Source organism: Acinonyx jubatus, chromosome A2, assembly GCF_027475565.1.
Source record: "Acinonyx jubatus isolate Ajub_Pintada_27869175 chromosome A2, VMU_Ajub_asm_v1.0, whole genome shotgun sequence".
Classification (NCBI taxonomy): Eukaryota; Metazoa; Chordata; class Mammalia; order Carnivora; family Felidae; genus Acinonyx; species Acinonyx jubatus.
The window spans coordinates 142550080-142561247 of NC_069383.1; the positions used below are offsets into that span (position 1 = coordinate 142550080).

The 11168-nt window shown below is 42.9% G+C and overlaps 1 long non-coding RNA gene across 1 annotated transcript in view; it reads left to right on the forward strand.

Moving 5' to 3' along the window:
• Positions 1-11168, forward strand: part of LOC128314894 (uncharacterized) — a 206200-nt gene that overhangs the window by 123300 nt on the left and 71732 nt on the right. The gene's annotated exons all lie outside the window — the stretch shown is intronic.

Sequence of the window (11168 nt, forward strand, 5' to 3'; positions counted from 1 at the left end):
ATCAGCACCTTCCCCTCTATTGCCTCGTCTTACTGTATTTTTCTTCATAGCTCCTATTGCTAAGTGACCTTCTATTACACTCTTTTAAAAACTATCTTTCTCAGGGCGCCTGGGTGGCTCAGTCAGTTAAGTGTCCGACTTCAGCCTAGGTCATGATCTTGCCATTCCCGAGTCTGAGCCCCGCATCGGACTCTGTGCTGACAGTTCAGAGCCTGGAGCCTGTTTCAGATTCTGTGTCTCCCTCTCTCTCTGCTCCTTCCCCACTCATACTCTGTCTCTCTCAAAAAATAAACATTACAAAAAAAAAAAAACTATCTTTCTCTTCCACAAGAAGAAAATAATTTCCGTGAGGACAGTGACTTGGTCTAATCCCCACTGTCTTCCCAGGGCCTAGGATAGAACCTGGCACATGAAAAGGCCCCGAGAGACTATTTATCAAATAAATGAATGATGCCTCCACCCTCTGACCACAAGACTACACTGAGCTCCATATGGAGGTGGAGATTCATATTTCTGGCTTCAAGGCATTGCATAACTACACAGAATCACTTCATAATAATGCCTTTATTCTGTGGTCATTAATTGACATAAATCAGTCAAGCTGGGGATCAAGTTTCCTAATCTGACCTGCTAGATAAAATAATCTTATTCTAAATACATGTTCTCAGCAATGTTAGAACAGGTTAGAATGATGACTCTCAAACTTTGCTCCTGCCAGTTGCTGGTGTTCAATAGAGGTGAGCCTCAGAAACACCTAAGAAATAACCACCTTTAAATGTTATGATGGTTGTCTTCTCCCAATGCAGAGGATGTATTGCTGAATATCATTTTCTTAATTGCTGAACATTAATCTTAATGTTTTCTTAATTGCTGAGAATTCTCCTCTCTCACAAATTCTATTTAAATATCTACCTGTTTCAGTTACCGATTCAATAGCAGCAAATACAATTTCTGAAAGAACTCCGAAAGGTCGGGGTACATGGGTACATGTATTTTGACCACATGGTATTTCTGAGGAAGTTTGTTCAGGCCCTGGGAAGGCAGCAGTAAATGAGATTAAGTCCCTGCCCTCATAGATATCATTTCAATCCTGTTGGAGAGAATGACAGTTTTTCAAAAAGTACAATATTTAGGGTTGAATTGTGAAATCGCATATCCGTAACTAGCCATCGTTTTAGCTAGAAAGATTGTTCCTAGGTCATGGGCTGGAAAAAATGGTATCAGTATTTCCTGGGGTTCTCTAGAGAGATCGTAACTTCCAGATGTTCTTTTCCTGAATATGTTGGGGAGCACTCATGTAAAAAAGGGGTCTCTTCAGCCCTGGGCTCTGCTGTTCTAAGCCGGTGGTTGGGATTCATGATGTCGACCCTGCTGCGGGTATTTTAGCTACAAATTTCACCAAACCCCTGTTGCATATATTTGTTTACTCAGTCTGTAATAAATAGCTCAATCTACAGAGATTTCATCTGAATACAAACAGTCCCAGCCTTCAGAAGACTCTCCAGCAAAGCTCTGGGAGTGCGTGTGTATTTTGGAGTAATCATCTCCAGGCAACACTGGTCGGTCCTAGAAGTTGTCATTGCTGTCATCTTCCTGAGAAATTCTCCATCCTTTTGAATGCTCATAAATGGGCATTTTCATGCAGAGTACATCATTTTGAATTGAATTTCAGTAACTCTTCCAGTGGCTGCCTGCCAGCCTGACAACGTCCGTCCTTGTGAAATGAGCCTCAGTGAGTCTGTTTGGAAGCATGTTGGCTTTGGTTTTAGCAACAGACGAGGCTGAGTCCAGAAAATATTTTGTGATATTTATTTTTATAGCACGAATGAGCAAAACATTCAAGAAAGTGCTGATGGGTCTCTAATTCTCAAACTCTAGCTTAGAAAATAGAAATTCGGATTCTCCATTTTACCTCCCAGCCCCACCCCATTCCTCCTTTTTTTCCAATGGGGGCTGATCTTGCTGGCTTTGGCAGAAGCAGGGATGTGTTGAAATGCTCTAAATTACAGTTAATGTGATATGATTCTGTTTATCCTTGTCCAACACTGTTGAACCTACCAATTTTTCCCTTCTTGGCGTCCCATGAATTAAGGCAACCAGAGGATAGCCAGTTGGAAGACTGGGCCATTTTCTTTTTCAGTCAGAGTAAAAGACAAGCACAACTGATGAATGCTGGCCCTAAAAAAAAGGATTTTTCACTTTGACAAGATGTTCAGAAAAAGCCCAAGATACTGCCCTATTTACTTCTGAAGGAAAAGGGCTATGTTCTGGGATGTGAGGAACTGAAAGCATGACTTAATTTCCAAGGGGGGATTCACACCAATAAAGTTTAAATGGAAAATGTTGAGGGCTTCACAAGTATGAACTGAATACTAAAGAGACAGCTGCCGTCTTTGAATTTTCTCATTCAGAACTGGAAGGATCACCTCAAGCAGATAGTCACTGATGGGGTCTGACTGCCTAACATTTGGCTTATAAAGAGCACTGTACCTTCGAGAGCAAGCATCTTGAACATAAGTGACTCAGGCACCGGCTGTCATGGTGCTAAATTGCCAGTGTGACTAAATTATTCAGCTGCCAACCACTGGGTTTGTTGGTAAGATATGGAATTTATCAGATTTTTATTAGAAGTCAGAGAATTGGTAGAGTTTTGCTTTCATGTCAGTTGATGTTTTGAGAAGGGATTGTACTTAGAGCTGTGGAATTCTTTTGGGAGAAGGTTAAAAAAAATTCACATATGTGGTCAAAACTAATAATCATAAAAGAAGAAAGGTCCAAACTGAGTATTTTCAGATCTGACTTGCTTTGACCGTTTCACCATCCAATTTCGGTTTGATTAAATGAACAAGAGGGAATGGCGATGGCTTTAAAGAACAGTGGAGAAAATTTTAGGGAAAAATCCATTCTATCCTATAGTTAATAATCGGCTTTAAAAATGTGTAAGAGGTCGTTAGGAAAATGTGATGTGAATGTAAGAAAAGAGGTCAGGGATGAGCACTTTAGGGTTTTCTAAAGCAGGGACCTATGCTATCTTGTGTGCTTAGAGAGAAATGACCAGTCCTCCAACTCCCCTCTCCCCTCCACACAAGTTTTCTGTGATGGTTCTGATGACTCAAATTCTTTACATTTGGCTGGTGCCTTGCATATTTGCATATATTCAATGAACAAGCAGAGAACTTCACAATTTGCCAAATGGCGTTTTAGGCGCTTTGCAAATATCAATCCAGCTAAATCCTCATGACTGGCCCAAGAGTTAGGTGCTCATATTTTCATCTTGCCACCATTTCCATGGGGAAATAGAAGCACCTGGTGGTTAAACAACTTCATTCACCTATTCAAGCTCTCACAGCCTCACCGCACACTCACGGAGCCCTTACTGAGCACAGACACTGAACCAGGTGCTGGAGGCTCCAGAGGACTGTGACTTAGCCTCACCTTCAAGGCATTTTTGGAATGGTAGAGAACAGGCTTCTAACTAAGAACTCACGCTAGAAAATGGTAAGAGAGTGATAAAACTATGTGTAAAGTTCTCTCCCTGACATAGCAGCAGCTTGATGCACCGCTAGCATGGACTACTTTTGCTTGTGTGATGCCGTTCTTCAGCCATGCCACGTATTATTTCCTCTACTCTGACATTAACCCAAAGGGGTATTCATTTTTCAACCAATACCCACTGAGTGTCAGTCCTAGAAGAGGCACAGTGTCTATGGTTATGAGACTTGAGTCTAGTCAGAGAGACAAGCGTTCATCAAATATCGCAAAATATCGATGAGATGGGACGACTGTGGTAAGTGCTACCAAAAAAGTGACAGAGCTAGAGGAGTGCACCCTGGAGGTGGGGGAGGGTTGATCTCTCAGAGAAGGCAGAGGGGGCTTCTCTGAGGATGTGACCATCTGAAGGACGAAGAGGAATTAAACAGGTGAGATGCGGGAAGTATTCCAGCAGGAGGGAGAAGGACAGTGTGCAGAGAACTGGATGAGCTTGAAAGCAAGTCAGGAGAATGTGGTATGATGTGAGCAGGAGAGGTCAGCCCCAGAAGGCCCTTAGAAGCCATGTGGGGAGGGATGTCATCCTCACCACAGCACTGAGAAGCCATTGGAGTGTGTGGCATCTGGAGGGGCACAGTGCTGACGGGCATTTTAAAAGATGGCTTTGGCTGCATTGTAGAGGGTGCATTGTAGTGAGCCCAGGATGCATTATAATAGATTAGCTACTAATCTATTATAATTATCAGATACTAATCTAGATAATATTGGAAAGAGATACTAGCATGGTGGCTGTGGAAATGTACAAAAAGGCAAAGACCTGAGAGATACTTTGAAGGTCAAACTGACAGGCTTGCCCTGTGGTAGATATGGGAATTATTGGAGGATGAGCCATTTTACAGATGGGAAAGCAACGAAGAGAGAGAGATTGATTAACTCTCTCAAGGACGCAGAACTGCTAGAAGGATCTATCTTCAGAGCCCTTGGGCTGCTGAGGGAGTACTTTTACTCTTCGTTCTTTGAGAACAAAGAAGAGGGAACTAGGAACCTTGGCTGGGGAAGCTGAACCAAATTCTAAGAAGGAAAGAACATTTGATCTGGGTTTTGCAGAATGAGTGAGGGACAGAAAATGAGGCATTTGGGACGGAGGAAATTGTGTAAAAGCAAGATAAGGGGACTTTGAGGGGTGAAGAAAACTCTATCTTGATTTTGGTGGTAGTTACAAGAGTGCATACATTCATCACAACTCACCAAACTGCACTTAAAGCGGGTCTATTTAATAAGCCTTCTTGGTGCTTAGGCCTTGATCTCTAATACCTTTGTCCACTGAAAGGAACCAGGGTTCTTCAAAGACATGGCTGCTTCTGGGACTGGAAATGGTTTGTGTAAGATGAGCCTGGAACATTTTGTTGTCTTAGAAAGTAAAGAAGTGATTAAAAAAAAAAAGGCAGGCATATTACAAGGGAATCATAGCTGACTTGAAGGGGTTCTGTTGGCCAAATCTGGGAAAGTTTGGGCACCAAAATAATTAAGGATGGTAATGAATTATAAATCATGGAGAAAAACAGGAAAATGGGAGTCTGTGCTACTAATAAATACATAAATGGGGGAGGAGAGAAGACCTTATTTACAAAAGAAGGCTGAATGTGGGCTGGTATATGTGGAGAGGGTGCTGGGACTGGGAAATCATTACTTTGTATCCTCTGTGATAAAGTTTTGTTCATTCAAGAATCATCAAAGGGCACAACTAAATCCACGGGGATATTTTGATGAGGAGCAGCATATTTGAATGATCTCAAAGAATCTTTCCGTGTATTGCTTAGGAGTTAGTTGCAAGGGACAAAGTAGTGAGTATACAGTGGAGACACTGGATAATGTTTTGGGTGATTAACACAAGCATCCACAATAAGGCGGATGTGATTGTGTGTCTCCAGATGTAATATTCATATCCATAGTTCCAGTTGTTGAATTGAAATAGGATTAAAGCAAAGGATATCAAGGTGTAAGTTCAGATGAAAGGGAAGACAATAGCCAACGAATTTATTTTAAAAAAATTCTCATCCTAGTAATCAGGAAAATGCAATCAAAGCAATTCAGTATTGATTTTTTTCAGACTTCTATTATTTAAATGACCAATGATTTGGAAAGGGCATGGAGACAAGTGGAAATTTTCATTTGGTTTGCCTGAGTGTAACTTGCTAAATCTTTTTAGAAGCTAATTTAGTGCTATTTATCTATGGTAAATATCCTTACCCTTGGGGCAACTTCAGGTCTAGGACTTGATCCTAGAATACTCCACTAATTATATGCAGAAGAACATTTGTTCTAGTGTTGTTTGTGATAGAAAGCAATTAGCAACTGTACCAATTATCTATTGCTGGATATAAAATGTAGTGGCTTAAAACAACACACATTTAGTATCTCGGTTTCTGTGGATCTGGAATCCAGGCACAGCTTAGCTGGCCTTCTGCTTCAGGGCCTCTCACAGGCTGCAATTAAGGTATTGGCTAGGACTGGAGACTCATCTGAGACTCCAATAAGGAAGGATCCGCTTCCAAACTCACATGGTTGTTGGCAGGATTCCGTTACTTGTGGGCTGGTGGCCAGAGGCTGCCCTTAGTTCCTTGCCATGCAGGCCTCTCTATAAGCCAGCAAAAGAAAAGAGTCTGCTAGCAAGAGTCAAGTTGCAATCTCTTCTAACCTAATCATCTCATCTCCTTTGACGTCTCCTCTCCTTTGCTTTATTCTGTTGATTAGGAGCAAATCACTGGGCCAACCCACAGTCAAGGCAAGACAATTACACAGGGGCACAAATACCAGATCACAGGGGACCATCTCAGAGTCTGCCCACCATGATGCCCAAATGTCCAACAAGAAAGACTAAGGTTTAATAATTCATTGCAGTGCCACACCACGGGAAACTCTTCAGTAGTTAATAAGAATGATGTCTGTCGCTATGTGTGTGCACAGGCTTGGAGAGATTTCCCAAACCTATTGCTAAGGGGATAAAGCAAACAAAGCTATTTTTCCAAAATGCAACATGGTTATGTGCACATATACATGCATCCAGATGCAAAGGGAGAAGCTTGGGAGGAGGCAAATCCAATCCATCGATGGCGGTTACCACTGAAAAGAGATGTGGGTTCAGGGTGGAGGTGGGGAATAAGGAGCAAGTTTCTCATTTTATTCATCAGACTTATTTATTGTTTGAGGGTTTTTCTTTTCATAGTGGGAATATGTTTGTGTATTGTGTATTTGTTTCTGAAAAAGAACTTGTACTGGGAAGCTGGGGCTTGGGTCCAAGAGCGTTAACTTTTGAAAGTGTAGCATGCTATGCATCCGTGTGTCCCAGCAGTGCCTGTTTATTGTGCATGTTCTAAAGGTTTGCTCAGTTTTCCATCACAGCTTTTTCTCAGATGTTTGTGACTATCCTCACAACAAGGAGGCTAACAAGGGCTCTGTTGTCCCAGACCCGGGAGCTGCTCTGGAAATACGCAAGTAAGGAGGCAATGAGCTGGCAGCTGGATCCTATCGAACACTCTTCTTTCCCAGACACAAAGGAAGAACCACAGTAGCCACCCAGAGCGTAGCCTGGTGCTGTGGGCACTTCTGGGAGGCCACAGGACGGGATGTGGGACAAATAGTCCCTGTTGTGGTTTGTCTTTTTGTCGGTTCCACGACCCACGTTATCATCAGAAGATGAGCCCAGGCTCCCGCGGTGGAGGCGCAGTTTAAGAGCCGTCACTTGCCGGTGACCTTGGGCCAGCTTTCTCATCCCTTTGTACCCCCGTGGCCTCATCTGTAAAATGGTGATGGTGATCATCCTGCTATCCAAGTTTTGCTGTGAGGATTAAATGAGCCAGTACAGCCGAGGCCCTTGGCTTAGTGCCCAGAACATGTTAGGCATTCCAGGAAGGTTAGCAGCTGCTCTTGTTGATGTTGTTGTTTATGGTTATCAGCAAAACTTGGCATTTACTAAAAACTGGGTTCCTGTTCCTAGCTCTGTGATAAGTGCTTTCCATGCTTTATCTCATGGAAGCTGCCCAACTTTCCAGGGTGGAAGCCACCCTAATCTCCCTATTTTGTAGACGCAACTCTGAGGCTCCGAGAGGTGAAGGCCGTTCCCCAAGTTCACAGGCTGGGAAGCAGCGATGCCAAGATTTGAACTCAGGTTTGCGTCCCTTGGCAGCAGTTCTCCATTTCTTCCTGAGAACCATATTATTTTGCTCTTAGGCTGTGAGGAAAGGTCCTTCAAGCACTAGAGAGCTTCGGGATGGGCCAGACGGGAATCTCTGCTGTAGAGATACAACAGAAACATGAGGAGAAGTGGATGCATGAACAGTTGGTGTGGGATTGGTTGGGAAACCAACCAATCAAGGAGATCAAAAAGTAAATAAAGATCAATTGAATTTGCCTTATACATTTAGCATGCTTGATGTGTGTATACACAAAATATTTGCACGGAACAGAGAATACCCATTCTTGTCACACAGATGGAATGTTTACAAAAATTAACGGAGATTTCCCCTTTCATCTGTTGGTGGAGAGGCAATGCCACGAAACTGTAAGACTTCAGGGAGAACCACTCAAAATGAACTTTCTAGAGTATGCCTACTGCATTCCGTGTGAACTTCCAGATATGTTTACATATACATGTCTTGTTTCATTTTAATGAATAATGAAAATACCACCTTCATTTTACCTCTGAGGCAACCAAGGGCCAGATAATAATCTACCAAAGGCACACCATTTGCAAATCATGGCACTGAGTAGGAAACCACAGGGGGCTTCCTTGTTTGGAAGTACAGCAGCTTTTTTCTTTCCATGTTTCATGTCTGCTCAGGAGTCAGAGGTTCAGGGAGATTGTAATGGAAAAAAGTTTCTTTTTTTAATATATTTTTAAATGTTTATTTTTAGAGAGAGGGAGAGAGCGAGCAAGCAAGAGAGAGAGAGAGAGAGAGAGAGAGAGAGAGAGAGAATGAGTGGGGGAGGGGCAGAGAGAAAGGAAGAGAGAGAATCCCAAGCAGATTCCTTGTTGTCAGGGCAGAACCTGACACGGGGCTCAATCCCATAAGCGTGAGATCATGACCTGAGCCGAAATCAAGAGTCAGACGCTTAACCAGCTGAACCACCCAGGTGCCCCTATGGAAAAAAAGTTTCTTGAAGTTTTCCAGATACCCTTCTTTCCCTCAAACTTGTTTTTTGAAATAAAGCTTCAGACTTTTTTGAAATGCAAGCCTGATGATCAAAAAGACAATGACAAGTGTTAGCAAGGATGTGCAGGTGAAACCCTTTTACATTGCTGGGAAGAATGTAAAATGGTGCAGCCACTTTGGAAAACAGTTTGGCAGGTCTTAAAAATGTTAAACATGAAGGTAACATAGACCCAGAAATTCCACTCCTAAGTATCTACACACATCCGTGCAAAAACTTGTAGAAGAATGTTCACTACAGCATTACTCATAACAGCCAAAAAAAGAAACAACCCAAATGTCCATCACCTGGTAAATGGGTAACAAAGGAGGTATATCCGTACAAGAGATTAAAAGGAATAAAGCACTGGTACATGTTACAAAATGGACAAGTTGAAAATATGCTAAGTCAAAGAAGCCAGTCACAGGAGATCAGATATTGTACAAGAATGCTTACATGAAATGTCCTGAATAGGCGAATCCATAGAGATTGGTTGCCTAGGGTTCTGGGTTGGGCAAACGGGCATGACTGCTGATGTGTGCTGTGCATGGGGTTTCTTTGTGGGGTAGTGGGCAGCGTCTAAAATCAGATGATGATGACGGTTGAACAAATGTGAATGCACCAAAACCTACTGAATTGTTCACCTAAAAAAAGGCAAATTTTATGGTATGTAAATTACATCTCAATAAAGCTGTTAACACCAACACAAAGGAATATAAGCCTGACTTGCCAGGATGCCTTGCCTTCTGAACATGGAATGGAGCCACTCCTGCGATTTCTTATGTGAGGGTGTGCACCCCCTGGGGGAGACGCCTTTGGGTGGAGAAATCAGCAAAGACCTAAGAACAAGGCATTGGAGCCTTAAAAGCTGAGAGCCTCAAGCGCGCCTTGAAAATGAAACAGATTTGGGCATATGCAACTAGGATATTCTAGATGAAAGGAATGGTGTGAGCCAGGCTCCAGAGGTGAAAAGGCAGGAACGGAAAACATCGATCAATGTCGTTTGAATTAAACAAAGGAGACGTACCGCAGTTTTTAACCATACTTGCCAATACAGGTATAAATGGCTTTTGGATAACTTTTGTATTGGAAGTCAAAGGAAAAATAATACAAAAACCTAATAGAAGTTCATGTCATCAGTTGGTAGGCAACGTTTATTCTCCCCAGCAAAATGTATCGATAATGGCTTCCATGGAGAAATTAAATATGGATCTGGAATTGCTAGTGGCCCTTTATTTAATTTAATCCTATTATGTCTGAAGACAATTTAATCCTAATGGGTCTGTTTTCAGTAATTGTATGGCCTTTCTCTTTGGCTGGAAGGCTAATATGGGGTGGCCACAAGCAAGCCAAGCTCAGATTGGTAAAATGTCCTGTAGCATTTCTTAAGAGCAGACATTTGCCCTCTCAGAGAAGAGCCTTCACAGGGCAGGTAGCCCAAGCAATGGCTGTCTTAGAGCCTTCAGTGGAGATGATTCATTCCAAGCCCAGGGCAAACCAGGAATCCTTTAATAGAAAGATACATTAAAAAGCTTCGAGATCCTCTCCCCTCCGTTGACATGTCTCAGCAAGCTTAATATCCTATAAATTTTCTACTTCTGATTCCCTGCTCAAAAATTCTATGGTTTTCCATGTTGAGCCACTAAAAGCAGCAGTGAAGAATAGAATATTTCAAGGTCTCATCAAATTTCCTACCTCGATATAGGACTGGAATAAAGCTCACTAGGTAAGGATGAGTCCTGCTCTTTCCAGAGACTGAATCTGGAAAGAGAACACAGGTATGGTCACCAAGTAAGAAGAATTGAAGAGATCATGAGTGAGGAGAATCTTGAACCCACCAACCATGAGGTCTTGTGTAAGCAGAGGACCACGTGGATGCTTCAGGTGTGCAGGAAAAGGTGGAATGGGGGCAGCAGGTAAGTAGACGGGGGGCTGAGAACAAACACTGTCACTTCTCACAATCAGACTTTGTGGGAGCAGAGGTTTGGGTTCCTCCTACCCACAGAGCAAGACTTGGGACAGCATTCAAAAGGCTGGCAGCTGGAGGGGTGTTTCATGAAGATGGTCTGGTGGAGAACTGGGGAAGAGAAAGTGAGGGGTGATACCTGGTAGGGCCAGATGGCCCAACAGGAGGCTTAGCTCTGTTTAGGGCATCAGCAAAGGAGGGGCCACCCCGCCAGAGCCCCCTCTCCACAAAAGAAGCAGACAACAGAGAGAGAAGGTCAGGTTTTATATGCTTATCCAGGCTGTTGACATCAGAAAATGGTATTGAAATTTTAGCATAATATAGGTTTGGGGAGTGAGTTTGGTTTGTATATGCACATGTATGAACGTGGGGGATGGGTGTCTGTGACCATGAGTGAGAGGAGAGCATGGGTGAGTTATGCATATGGACTGATGTGTGCATGCATGTGTGTGCCCAGGCGTGGGTGTGAAGGTGTACCTGGGCACATGTATGTGGGTGTGTGTGTATATACGTGGCAGGTGTG